General features: G+C 52.9%; 1 protein-coding gene across 2 annotated transcripts in view; it reads right to left on the reverse strand.

Moving 5' to 3' along the window:
- Positions 1–13,528, reverse strand: part of GRK5 (G protein-coupled receptor kinase 5) — a 208,868-nt gene that overhangs the window by 24,816 nt on the left and 170,524 nt on the right. The gene's annotated exons all lie outside the window — the stretch shown is intronic.

The raw sequence follows: 13,528 nt of genomic DNA on the forward strand, positions 1-13,528 counted from the left end.
AGAGGTGGCTGGGCCAGAAGGCAGCAAACAAGCCCAGACTTAGGGCTGCGTTTCTGGCTTGGCCGTATCCAGTCTGTGCGACCTCATGGAGGTCACTTGGTTCTTCTAAGCCTTGCTGCCCTCATCTGCAGCACTGAGAACCATGTCACTGTGTCCTGGGCTTGTGGTCAGGCCCAAACAAGATGAGTGCATGGAGCTGCACAATGTGGACTGGTTGGTCAGCCAGCCCCCCCGGGAGCCTGCAGATGCCCCTTCCCATGCTCGGCCTGTCTGCTCAGAGGGCAAGGAGAACACCTGCCTAGCCTCCAGGTCTTGCACGAAAGGGTCTGGAAGGGGCAGAAGGGCCAGCAAAAGGACAGCTCAGCAGCAAGGGAGGGGTGCTCAGTGGACACAGCTTTCACTGACAGATGGGATCGAGGCCCAGATCTGCTACTTGCAGCTGTGGCACCTTGGTCTGGACTCAGCCCCCTGTTACCAGGAAGATATTCAGGAATAACAGTCTCTCTCAGAGTGAATCAGTGAAACCTTTGGGTCAGGCATGTGGCCCAGACTGTGGCGCTTGGTAGAGGCGTTCAGTGAACATCATTACTGTCATTTCCTTCTTTATTGCGAAGCTGCGGCGTGGGTGTTTCAAGCTTGAGAGGACGGTTCAGAGAGTTTCTGAGTCCTGCCCAGGAGCAGCACCTCTCGGAAGGCCACCTCTAGGAAGGCGCTGGGACCCCCAGAAGCCAGCTCACCTGCCCCCTTCCTCTGACCATTCACCCTCCACCACCAGCTGGGCCACCAGGTGGGTTTTTAATAAATTACAGGGCTGAGTACATTGCCAGCCGTGGGCTCAGAGAGATGGGATGTAGATGTATCTTTCTCCTCCAAAGATGCTGAAATCTGAAAGGCTTGCTTTTTTCCTTTCAGCTACTGAGATGGGACTATGGAGCGGATTTCCCTGCTAAGCCCCCTGGGTGTCGTCTGTGGTGGTGGCGGGGGCACCTGCAGCAGCAGGACCCCAGTGAATGAAATCGGTGGCTCACTTTCTTTCTTTTTTTTTTTTTTTAAAGAAGGAGATCTTTATTTATTTTTTAAATTTTATTTATTTATTAGAGATACAGAGAGAGAGAGAGAGAGGCAGAGACACAGGCAGAGGGAGAAGCAGGCTCCATGCTGGGAGCCTGATGTGGGACTCGATCCCGGGTCTCCAGGATCACACCCTGGACCAAAGGCGGCGCCAAACCGCTGAGCCACCCGGGCTGCCCGGTGGCTCACTTTCTATTCATCATGGTTCTGAAAGCCTGAGCGTTCCTGAGTTCCTTCCTTCTTTCTTCTCTCTTAGGCTCTGTCCCCCCTGGATTGGGCCTCAGGGGCAGCCAGGGTGAAGGTAAATGCCACTGACTCACCCAATTATGCCACACAACAGGCTTGTTGACCATCACCAACCCTAGGTGGTGGTGGCTCCCTTCCACCCTCCGTTCCTCCCTCCACATACTAAAGACCTTGATGAGAGAGACTGCAGAAGAGCAACCTGTGGAGCACCGACTTCTGAGCAACTGATCCTCCTTTTGTAGAGATACCTGACATTGCAGAAGAAGCCCCAGAACAAGAAACTGGAGCCCCCGAGCACTGATCCACCCTCTGGGGCCATTGGGTGCCTCCATCTCCCCCTCTGTTACACAAAGAAGCTGCTGCAGAGATGCCCTGCAGATCCTCCCAGAACTGATTGTTGGGGGCTTTGCTTCTAAGACTTGGGGGACTTTCTTAGGAATTCTGACAGCTGAATCTCTTGGAGATCAGTGACTCTGGACTACTTTAGAGCAACCTAATACTAGAACAAACCTGGCCGTGGGCAAATTTGCTTCATGAGAGCGGACGGCCACGCTACCTTGGTTTGAAGGGCCCAGTGCCTGGCCCAGAACTGCTGCCCACTGTATGTATGTTAAGGAGTGACATGAGACAATGTGTTGAGCCAGGATGTGACTTGAATCTGGGAGGAGTCAGCAAAGACCAAACAGAGTTGCTGGGTGGGGAGCTTGTGGGGAGAAACCCCCACTTCTCGGACCTCAGAAGAGGCACCTGGGTTGCTCACCTGTATGCACTCAGTTGCATGACTGTTTTGTCATCAGACTCCACCCAAGGAGGCCCCACCCACCCACCCAAAGTGGGCGGAACCTGGTGCTAGGCACATCGAGGGGGTGTTAAAGGTGAAGCCCATGTGGCCTGACTCCCAAGCACTTTTTCTCCAGTAAGACAAGAAGTACAGAAATCAGGTAACATCCTAATGGGAAGTTCTCTGGCCTCTTGAGGCTATATGTGGTGATGTACTGAAACTCGGTGGCTCTCAAAACCCCCTGCCCCTTTTTTTTGTAACCAGCAAACTTTTTTCCTCCTCCAAATGGATTTTATCTACAGACTATTTAAAACCAATGGGTAGCACTAATTTGCCTCTGCTGAAGGCCAACTATGGTCAGGCATTGTGAGAAATATTTTATATGCATCATTTCATCTAATCTTCATCATGGCTCCACAAGGTAGATACTATTATAATGCTCATCTCACAGATGAGGAAACAAGTCCAGAAAGGTTCAGTCATTTGTCTGAGGTCACCCAGCCAGTTAGGGGATGTGAACACAGGTGGGGTGGGTGGGTCTGGAGTGAGTCTGGTTGAAGGTGGTGGGGTGTCTGGGCCACCTGTGCCCTTCTCACGCACTCCCTGTCTCCCAGGAGCCCCTCTGCCCCCAGGGTGAGCAGGGCAAGGTGCATCCCTCCAGCGGAGACAGGAAGAACTGAAATGAAAGATGAAGCCGTTCAGGGCAATGAGCCTGATTCAGAGAAGGAAATCATTACAGGGCGGGGTCACCAGGGAAAGACCCTGGAGGACAGAGTCAGAGGCAAAGCAGAATTTGGGTTCAGACCTCCAGCCCTCCTGGGCCTTCCCACGGAGGACCATACTCTGCTTCCTCCTCAGCTGATGGGAGGGGCTGCCCTGGGTCTAGACATGATCCAGCTATGTGCAGGGAGTCACACCACTCTCATTCTCTGGGGTGGGTTGGAGGGAGGGCTCTGGGGATGCTGCCCACGGTCAAAGCCCTAATAGGAGTTAATGAGTGGGTAATAGTGCGTTTGGTTTGACGACCATGGGTTTAAGCTCAGTCTCTGGCTCAACATGAAGAGATTAAGCGTTTCCAACCAAACCCCCTTTCAAGTGACTCCAGAGAGTAACGCCTCTGCCAGTACGGGAATAAGAAGCTGTTGGCCAGTTTAAGCTGGGAACTGAAACCCAAACTTGCCAGGAGGGTGAGAGGAACAACTGTCCAGGGGACGTTTGCAACTTGCATCAATGGAATTGGAAGGTATTGATCCTTTCCCTCGGGTTCAGAGAAGTCGGCTTCCAAGGGAGACCAATGAGGAAAGCTCTTCCTAGCCTGGGTGCGAGGTCTAATACATCATGGAAGATAGTGGCCCCCGACACTGAGAGCCCTCTGGGCTCTGCACAACCACAGCCTGCTGCAATCCATCCTCTGCGGCTGGAAGGCAAAATTCCATGGTTTCAGATCTCATTCCAGGAAGCGAATCCCTTCTGGTCCCAGGAGGCCTGTGAGGTGGGCCAGGGAAGGGAGGGCTGTATCCTTGGGGCCAGGTGGGCTCTGGACAGGAGTGTCACCCCCACCGCAAGAAGGCTGAGGAGAGCCAGGAGAACTGTCGTTAGCACTGTGGCTCTTTCTAGCAGGAGCTGTCCCTCTGGGGTGAAGCAGAGGGTCAGGGTGGGGAGAAGGCTGGGGACCATCCTCCGTGTTAAAGACATCTCCCTAATTTCTAATCAAACAAAAAATGTCCTATAGGCCCTTAGATATTGGCAGGGCTGAAAGCGGCCAGGAGAACAGGTCTTGGTGGAGGTCTCTGCTACAAATTCCCCTGGGGCCTGGGACCCTCTCAGGCCAGCAGTACTTTGAAGTGACACTTTATTTCTTTGGTCACCAGATGATCTCCTCAAGTAGTTCCAGACAGCAGGCCTTGACTTTTAATACCACAGTGTGAATTTAGGCACCACGTTTCCCTTGAAATATGTGGAATTAGCTCTCGGTCGGACCTAGAGGAGGGACCGAGTTTCTGTGCTGGAGGCCCCGCCATGAATACGTGGCCTCCTGATGGTCTGGGGCACGGAAGCTAACCAGCTGGCCAACCTTGATGTGCTCATATGCCCAGCCGGCCAGACAGTCCACTCTGCTGACAGTGAAGAGGACCCCCAGATGCTCTTAAGGATTGCTCTAGGACCAACTCCTGGGACAGCTTAAGACAGCAACACGTGCCTCGGAGACACGGCCTTGGGGACACAGCTCTGCCTGCTGGGGGCTGCTCTCTCCCCTTGAGCCAAACTGACAAGACAGACCTTGGCTTCCTTGAGGAACTGCAGGCTGCAGGGAGCCCCTGCCTTGCCCCTGAGATCACAGCAGGAGCACGAATCTGCACCTGCTCCCCTCTTTGGCTAAGGCTCCTCTCCACCACTTCCCCCCAGAACTGCTGGGGAGCAAAGGGGGTGTTAAAGCTTTATCCACTGTCCGTGAGTGTGTGCCTTCACTCACAGGGGAAAGAACCTGCTCCACGTCCCCTCTCTGGAATGAGATGCTGACCTTAAATCCATCTCCTGTACCAGAGGAACTTGGGCCCTCACCTGGCTGGGGACAGGCAGCTGGCATTCGCAGCTGGTAGGACAGACAGCCCAGGCGTGCTGGGCTGTAACGCCCCCTCGGAATCTCTCAGAATATCTGCTCTTTTTTTCCTCCTTCCCTGGTGGCCCAGACTCACTCTCTGCTGTTCCTGATGCTGACATCGCAGGTGCTAGGGATACAGTAGCTCCTGCTGTCCATGTTACCAGCAGGCACGACTTTAGGCAGCGAGACATGGAGGCTGCACGGGTGTTTTTCTGGGCTCCACAGCAGAGTGAGCAGAGTCCCTCATGCCACTTGGCACACAGGGAAGGAAGAAGTGGATGCAGCAGGGGGCGGCCGGCCCCTCTTCTCCCTTTTATCCCTCCCTCCAACCCAGTACGTTCTCACGCTGCCCCCATTGCCTGCCTATGACCCTAAATTCTGACATGTGGCTGGTCTAAGCCAGACCCCTTTTGCCCTCCATTCCATCAAAAAACAGTAACCTCTGCAATACTCAGGCGCAATATTGATGACCAGCAATGAATCGATGGCCTGGAGGCCTCAGGATTTCTAAAGAGAAGGTAACTAACTGTAAAGCAGAGGATGGGGGCTTGGGGGGGGGGCGTAGAGATGGAGGTGGGGAGGGGGAGATCTGATTGGATGGAAGAGCCAACCTGCAAGGACTAGGCCTGAAGCTGTATTTAAAACCCACTGCATTTGCAGTGCATGGAGAGTGCCCACGTGCTTGGTCCGGTGACGTCCTGGCTAACTACCTACAGGGAGGCTCGAGCTGCCTCAGTGCCTCTTGGTGTGGTGATGGCTCAAGGCCCCACCCCTCCCGGGCTAGACCTGCAACTTCCCAAGGGCCCTTCTGTGGGACCTGAAGCGGGACGATGCTGGGTATTTCAGGGACTGAGGCAGGAGGGATGGATGGCGGTGAGGAGGGCAGCGGCCTGGCCTGGGCAGCAAGCCACCCCATGATGCTTTACTTGGTTCTCAACTCGAAGCAGGTGCTGGTCGTCCGCCCCGCCCAAGGCTCTGCCTCTCAGGTGCTCCGACGCCCACTATCACTGACTTCACAGCAGAGACTGATGCCTCAGGACAGGCGACAGACAGTCCAAGGCCAGCTCTGCCCCACAGGCCAGGCCACCCAGCTTCGGCCGGCCCGGCTCTACCCACAGGTGGCGCTATTGAGCCCCTCACCGCGCTTCACTGCGCACACCCCACAGGTGGCCCAGCCTCCGGCCTCGGAGTGAGGAGGCCAGATGGCACACCTGAAATAATTACCAAGTGATTCATCTCAGATCTGAGGAGCGCAGCCTTTGCAATAACAGTTGAGGGGAAAAATGAGAAATCGGCCTGGGAGGGGAGGCAAGTGCTGGACCTTGGGGGAGACGTCGGATTTACACAGGTGGAGGAGGCCAGGGTGGCAAGGGCTAAGGCCAGGAGGCCGGTGAAAGCAGGGAGGGGGTGTGGAGAGAGAGAAGGACTCATCTAGAAGATGTTCAATAAGGAGGAACAGCTGACACGCGAGCTGCCATTTCTGTGAGCCTGGTTCTCACGGACTGCTGGGTCGTTAGCCCAGGGGTGGCATCGTGAGGGCCCTGCTGCATCTGCCCCCGCGCCCCGGGGCACTGCTGTCTCCCTCTGCACTGAGATGATTGGCAGCAGGAAGGGGCGTTATGTCCCTTGTGAGTGAGGAACTCCCCATGTCTGAAAACCTTGCTCCTGAAGCATCTCCTGGCTTCCAAGTCTCTTGTTGAAAGATGGCAGGCTGGAGGAGGGATCAGCTATATGTGGCTGGTGTCTCTGGAGGCACTAAAGGATGGAGGCATGGTTGGGCTGTGAACGGCTCTTCAGAGCCACCTCCCACACCTCCTTAGTAGCCGTCAATAATCCTGAAGTGCCCCTGGGGTCACCCTCAGAGCCTTCTGGAAACACATACCCTATACTTGTTCACAGATTCAGGACCTGAGGTGGAGCAGGAAGAAACAATCACAGAGGGCTCTCCCGTAAAGACCCATCAGGGCCCAGCTGGTTCAATCACTCATGGCACAGATGGGGTTCACTGAGACAAGGGGCCGAGAAGGAAGGGGACCCCTCCAAGGTCACACTGTGGCCCGTGGTACAGCCAGGGGTAATACTTGAAGGGGCCCCATGGCAGGGCTGAGTGGATCTAAGCTGCCCTGGCCCTGAACCAGGTGTCCTTAGCCAATTCTAGGGAGGGACATAGCTTTGGTCTTGTTGGCCTCTTCAAATCCAGCTTGTCCCCACTCACAGATGAGACATGTATATACAGCAACCCTAAGCCCGGTAGCTCTCCCACCCACCCATCTCCATCCCCACCTCAATGCCCTGCATTCAAGAATTCTCTTCTCTCACCCGCTACTACTTGGCTACCAAGGGAGTTTTTCCATACCACACAACACAGATGGTCTCCACTCCAAAGGACAAAGCCCACAGCCTTCTTGGCCCTGGTCCCAAATGCCCTTCTCAACCTGCTTCTCCCTTCTGCCTTCTGCTCATAGATGTTCATCCCGTACTTGTCACTTCCTGGGAAGCTCTAGCTCTCCAGCTGCTGGACCTTTGCTCATTTGCTTGAAGAAGCCCTTTCTGCCCCAAGGCATGTCCAAATTCCACTCAGTCTTCAGGACCCACTTCCAATACAACCTTATCCAAGCCAATTTTCTAAGCAGGTAAGACCTTCCACCCAATCCCATCTCCCAGCACAGGTGTCACTGTCACCATCACCATCACAGCCAATTCTTGAGCCCCTACTATATGTTAAGTCCTAGAAGCTTTACATGGGGTTGTCTTTTTTAATCCTCTAAAGGTAGATTTTAGTTATTATAATCTCCATTTTAGAGATACAGAAATAAGCTCAGAGAAGTAAGTAACTTGCCCAAAGTCACATAGCTAGCATGGGAGCAAAGACAGGATTGAAACCCGGGTAACCTGGTCAGAGAGCCTTATCCTTAAGCACCACCATGTCCTCCAAGAATGCCAGTCCTTCTCAGATCTCGTGAGGAGGATGTGACTTTGGTTTTGGAGGCTCATGGGGGCTGGATAACGAGATGAAATGAACTCTGCATGTTTGGGTAAACACTATTTGTATAGTGTTGTCGAACGTACCACACAAGCACGCACACACACGCGTGCACACACACACATGCAGGCTAATGGCCAACATATGCTTTGTTTCAACATATGAAAACATCCCACTGAGGGGCTCCATGCTCATTAGCAGCAGTTGCATCAGTGAACAAAAGGTCAGCCCAGGAGACCGTCCGCTCTATCTCCAGACGCAAGCACTTAGGGCTTAATGATGTGTATATTTTCATATGTGGGCAGCTGACATTCCCCATGTAAACTATTTGCAATTTCCCAATGTGGACAGACTCAGCTTTCAGGAAAAGCTGAGCGGGAAAAGGGGTTCTGGAGGGCCCCCTGCCTTCCCAAAAGGGCTGCTTAGAGGTTTGCCTGTTTGGCCCATACCAGGGTGGAGGCAGCTGTTTCTTGGGGGGCCACCTCCATTTCCCATTTCTTTTCCAGGACAGGAACAGGGGAGGGACACTCCCATAGCCATACCCTGGCCACTCCTTGACCCTTCGTGAGGGGATCTGCGTCAGCCGCGGGAAGCCCTGCACACAGAGCCGCCAGGGCCTGGCCGTGGGCGGGGGCAGGCGTGGGACTCAGGACTCAGCAGGAGCCGAGGCCAGAGGTGGTTGTGGGTGCCTGGGAGGGGGGGCCGGCCTGATAGTTACTGAGTTTTTCCACAAATTTATACTTCTGTTGTTCCCCAGAACAAGGCCATATGGCAGGGCTTGTTGATCCAGGGTTGCAGATGTGGAAACTGAGCTCCAGACAGCTCTTTGAAAGGCAGAAAAGTCATCTATTCTCATCTCCTCAGAACTGGGTATGATGCATGGTGAGCGGTTAGTACTCCATACATGCTCCTAGACAGAATAGTTAGTAAAAGGTGGACCTGAGATTCAAATCCAGGCCTGCCTAGCTCTAAAACCTGGGATCTCTCTGCTTTGCTGAAATGAACTGATGATGATGAACTTATGTATCTGCTGAATAAATGCGTGTTGTGTGCATACAGTCACACTCATAGCAGGGAAGAAGGAAGTAGAGAGCATGGGTGTCTTGGCCATCAGAAGTACCCTCATGAGGTCATCTGGTCAACCCAACTTTGTGACAACTGGGCCAGAGTTCTTTGGGACATTCTTAGCTACAACTGGCTGGAGTGGCTGTCTTAGGCATGAACTGGGGGCTGGAGGCTGGGGGGAGAGCCTGGAACTGCAGGGTTCCTCAGCCCATGTACAGCTGCTGGCTCTCTCCAGTTTCATTTCATCATATCCCCAGCCCTCCAATAAATTCCTTCAAGCAACTGGGAGTTAAGTATCTGCCACTTGCCACCAATAATCCAGACCAATTCACTACCTATAAAATTAGGAGCTAGGGCAGGTAGGTGACTAGGAGGACCTACCAGATGGCACCCAAACCACCGGAGGCTTCCTCTCTCCTTGCTTTTTTCCTCCCCATCACCCCTCACGCTGGCTGGTTCTGAGTTCTGTGAACTAACTCAGCCCAGCCCACCTGACTCTAGGAATGAGAACTGAGACTGGCAGGAGGTAGGCAAAGTAGGGCTCACTTCAACCCCCAATCCTGGCTTGAAATGAAACCTGCTTGTACAATCACGACCGTAAGACAAAGGAGGGAGTTTACTGAACGGCAGCCTTGGACAGAATTTCCTCACTCGAGGCTTGGTTTAAGGTCTGGCTGACAGGAAGAAAAAGCACCATTCTTCCACCTTTTTAATCAAAACCTTCAGTGCCATGTGGAAAAGCCACTGCCGTGTACTCTGGGTCTGTCTAGAGCAGTTCCTCTCTCCGACCATGGCCAGGCAGGAGACACAATCCACGAGCCCCAAATAAGAACAGAATCAAAAGACAAAGTCAGGGTTTTGTTTTCTTGGCCACTGGGGAAAAATAAAATAGGCCAGACATATGCTCGTGAGCAGAGTATTGTGGGGCTGGGGCTCCCTCCACTCACAGGCCTGGTGTCTATATCCTCTAGCTCTCAGCCAAAACATCCCCAACTCTTCCCTGAGTGTCCCCATGGTCAGCCTGATGAGTGGACAGAAAGATGCAGGCCTACTGGGCAGAGACACAAGGCTGGACAGGCAGCTGGTGGCCAGAGGTTGTTGGCGTAGAAGCCAAAAAAATGACACTTCTCATTGTGCCTCTTTCAAGTTCTAAGGGAGCTTACCGCTTCCCATCAGGGTGGGCACAGGCTCCAATCAGAAGCGATTCACTGGAGCAGAGACAGCTTAAGCTTTGGGGCCCTTTCTTTGCAGTCCTGGGAGCTACACAGAGCTCTCGGCAGGAGGGGAAGCATTTCTACAGAGGCATTGCTGCTAAACTGAGATTTCAGATAAAAAGCGCCCGAATCTCCAAGGCTCTAGTCATTGGTTTGTGATTCTTTTCTCATTTTTGAGAAATATTCTCGTACCTAATATTCTCTTCCTTTTTGTAATGAGGACGGTCTTCAAGTTATTTAGACTTCAGTCCCCACAAAACCTGGATCTCCCCTTGTCTCTAACAGACAGCACTGTGTCTTAGAGGGGCCTTCTCCAGAGGGACACCCAGGAGTCCACTTTCTGCCTGCCACCAAGCCTTTAGGAGCCTGATCTGTCCCTTTATCTTTCTGTGATGAACAGCCAAAGAGCCAGAGTCTAAAGAGCTCACAGGCTCCCCAGAGCGTCCTGTGGGAGGAGGAGAAGGTGCAGGAGCCAAGCCCCTGACGTGGTGAGAAGTAACCCTGCGTCCTCTGTAAGGCCCATGATCCCATTATGACGCAGATACATGCGACCACCCTGGCAATCTCCTTAACTCTTTGGGCAATAATCTCTTGCACCACTTTGGGGGTGACCTTGGAAATGGCTGGTTATCCTGCCAGGCCAGGAAAACACTGCAAGGGATGGGAGCTGTCTTTGCTAGCAGAGCTGAGAAGGCGCTGTGAGCAGTCAGAAAGCAAAGAGCCCACTGCTTCTCCCACTGGGGTCCCAGCTGATTTAGTCCATCAGCCTCAAAGGCTTCCCGAGTGTCCATTCTGTGCTCAGGTCACCCGAGTTGCACCCCAAGGACCTCAGAGACCAACTTACTCGGCCACTGACAGGAAGGAATTGGTGACTGCCAGGGACTAAGGATGGCTGAGTGCAGGGCCACCTCTCACCTCCAAGAGCAGAGCTAAGAGAGGCAGTCTCCTTGGACACAGGTGGCTCTGAAGCTGAGGTGAGGTCTAACCAGGGTCCAAAGGAGGAAGGGGTTTCGGCAGAGCAACCAGTTGGACCCCTCTTGTTTTTTAGCTCTTGGCATTTGGATACGAAATGTATTCTGAGACGTCAAGGGCTCTGAGAGAATCCTTTCTTTCTTTTTTTTTAGAATCATTTCTTTTCCTGATGCTTTTCTGGACAAATTTAAGATGTCAGGATTGCCGCTGAGGACCCCAAACAGCAGGCTCATGGAGTCACCGACTGAGTAAGGGGCCCTGAGGCCAGGAAGTGCTCTGAGCAAGCCCTGCTTCTGCGCGGGGTTTCCAGCCCTTTGTGGACCGTGTGCCTGCTGACCTGGCCACCCCAAGTCACAAAGTGTCACGTTTCCTAGGTCAGCAAAGTGGAGAAACACAGCCCTTGAGAAATAGCCACAACCCTTCAAGAAGGGAAAAGCAGATTGGGGCTTAAAGGGTCTTGACCCGTATTTCCTTTGCTGTTCAAGTGGCTTCGCAGAAATCAGAAGGAAAGATTTTTCGGGGTCAGAAAGAAAGAGAGAGGACATTTTCAAACATCGGCAGAATTTAGCCAGGGGCCCCGAGAGCTAGGCAATTTTAATGAGAAAGAAAGGAAAATACACGAGTGACCCTGACCCAAGGCCTTGACTCTTTACGTCAAAAGCAAGAAACGATAATTAACAAAACGAAACGTGCCTGGACGGGAGTGAGGGGCCAGCCGGGCTCTGTCAATTTGATAATCCCCGGCCATGACCCATGGGGCCCAGAGCACTGGATGGGAGATGATGTGCTCTTTATGCAGGCCGCAATGACTGTCGGGATCAGTGTGAATTTCCCTGGCCAGTTGTTGAATCCAGCCCACTGTGCTCTGGGTGAGCGCAGCCGTGGCAGGTAACTCACGAGGGGGGCCTGGTCCGAAGGCACTGGTGTGCAGGATGCTCACGGCGGGGAGTGTCCCTCATTCATTGTGCGTGAGAGGCCAGGGCATAACAAGCCAACTTTCCCTCTTCCAGAACACCCTCCCTCCCATTCCTCAGCTTCCAAATCAGCTTCAACTTGAAATTGTGTTGGAAATAGCTCGGCCTTGGAAGGTTTTTCTTCAGTGAAGATTTCATTCCCTGGGGCTTGGGAATGAAGGAAGGGCAGGCATCTCCAAAGATCCAGGGAATTGAACCGAACCCCCCTCCCCCTTGCCCCCTACGATGGCATTGCTCTGCCTAAGGCCCATGGTTGGGGAGGGCCAATCAGGCCACATCGTGAGGCAGCGGAGCACAGGGACCAGCATGGCTGCCCATCTGGGGGGCAGATTGGGGGTGGGGTGGTGGTGGTTACGTCCTCAGGAAGCCTAAGACTGATTTCTCTGACGCCAGCCATTCTAAAAAGAGGAATGCTGGGCCGGAAATACCATACACATACGCAGGAACGGGGATCAGAGGCGGAGCTGGCTCCACCGGCATCAAAGGAACACCCAATTTTCTGACCTGGAAGGTCACGAGAAAGGAAAGGGACCCAGACAGGCATGCTGTGAGGAGCCCCAGATGGCACATCAGCTTCAAGGATGTCAGAAGGAACTGAGGAGAAGTCAGGCTGTGGGCAAAGAGTGTATGTTTTCCAGGAAAGGTCATGGAAGAAAAATAAGTGTGTCTATTTGAAGGACAATTGCACAGTCGTTAAAAATGCTGTGCAGGGGAGACCACGACGTGAGACAATGCAAATGACATGGTGCCAAGTGGAAGACAAGCCTCAGGGCCGCCCTGAACAGGGCCAGTGGCTGGGCGAGGGCCGAGAGGGCACAGCCAGCGTGTACAGCCCACAGAGGGCCACACCTCTGCCCTCCCAGACCTGCTCATTTCTGTGGCACCTGGGAAGCTGATTTGGGGGGCACTCTGTCTCTGGTGAACTTTAGAGAAGACAGTGCAGTGGAGGAGAAAGATCATAGGCTCTGAATCAGACAGACTGGGCTGTTAACTCAGCTTCACTCTCTCTCTGTGCTTTTTCTTTTATTGTAAAATATACATAACGGAAAAATTGCCATTTCAGCCATTTTTAAGGTGTCCAGTTCAGTGGCAATAACTATATTTATGATGACAACCAACACTACTACCTTTTCCCAAAATTTTCTCATCACTCCATTAATCAGTAATGCCCCATCCCTCCCTCCCATGAGCTCCTGGTAAACTCTAATCTACTTCAGTCTTGACAGATTTGCCTACGCTGACATTTCATATAAGTGGAATTACACAATGTGTGGCCTTTTATGTCTGGCTTCTTTTACTTTGTAATGTTTTCAGGGTTCACCCGTGTGGTAGCCTGTTCAAGACTTTGTTCCTATTTATGGCTCAATAATACTCCATTGAGTCAACAGACCACATTCTGTTTCTCCATTCATCTGCTGAGGGGCACTGGGTCCTTTCCATCTTCTGGTGACTCTAAATAGGCTCCTGTGGGTGTATCTGTATACACCCATCTACTGGAGTCCTTGTGGTCAATTCTCCCAGTCTGCCCTCTCAACAGTTGAAGGCTTCCACCCAATGCAGAAGGGACAACTCTGTCTACTACACAGGACAGCCGTGAAGATGGGCCAAGATAGAGGTGTA

Source organism: Vulpes lagopus, chromosome 2 (genome assembly GCF_018345385.1).
Source record: "Vulpes lagopus strain Blue_001 chromosome 2, ASM1834538v1, whole genome shotgun sequence".
Classification (NCBI taxonomy): Eukaryota; Metazoa; Chordata; class Mammalia; order Carnivora; family Canidae; genus Vulpes; species Vulpes lagopus.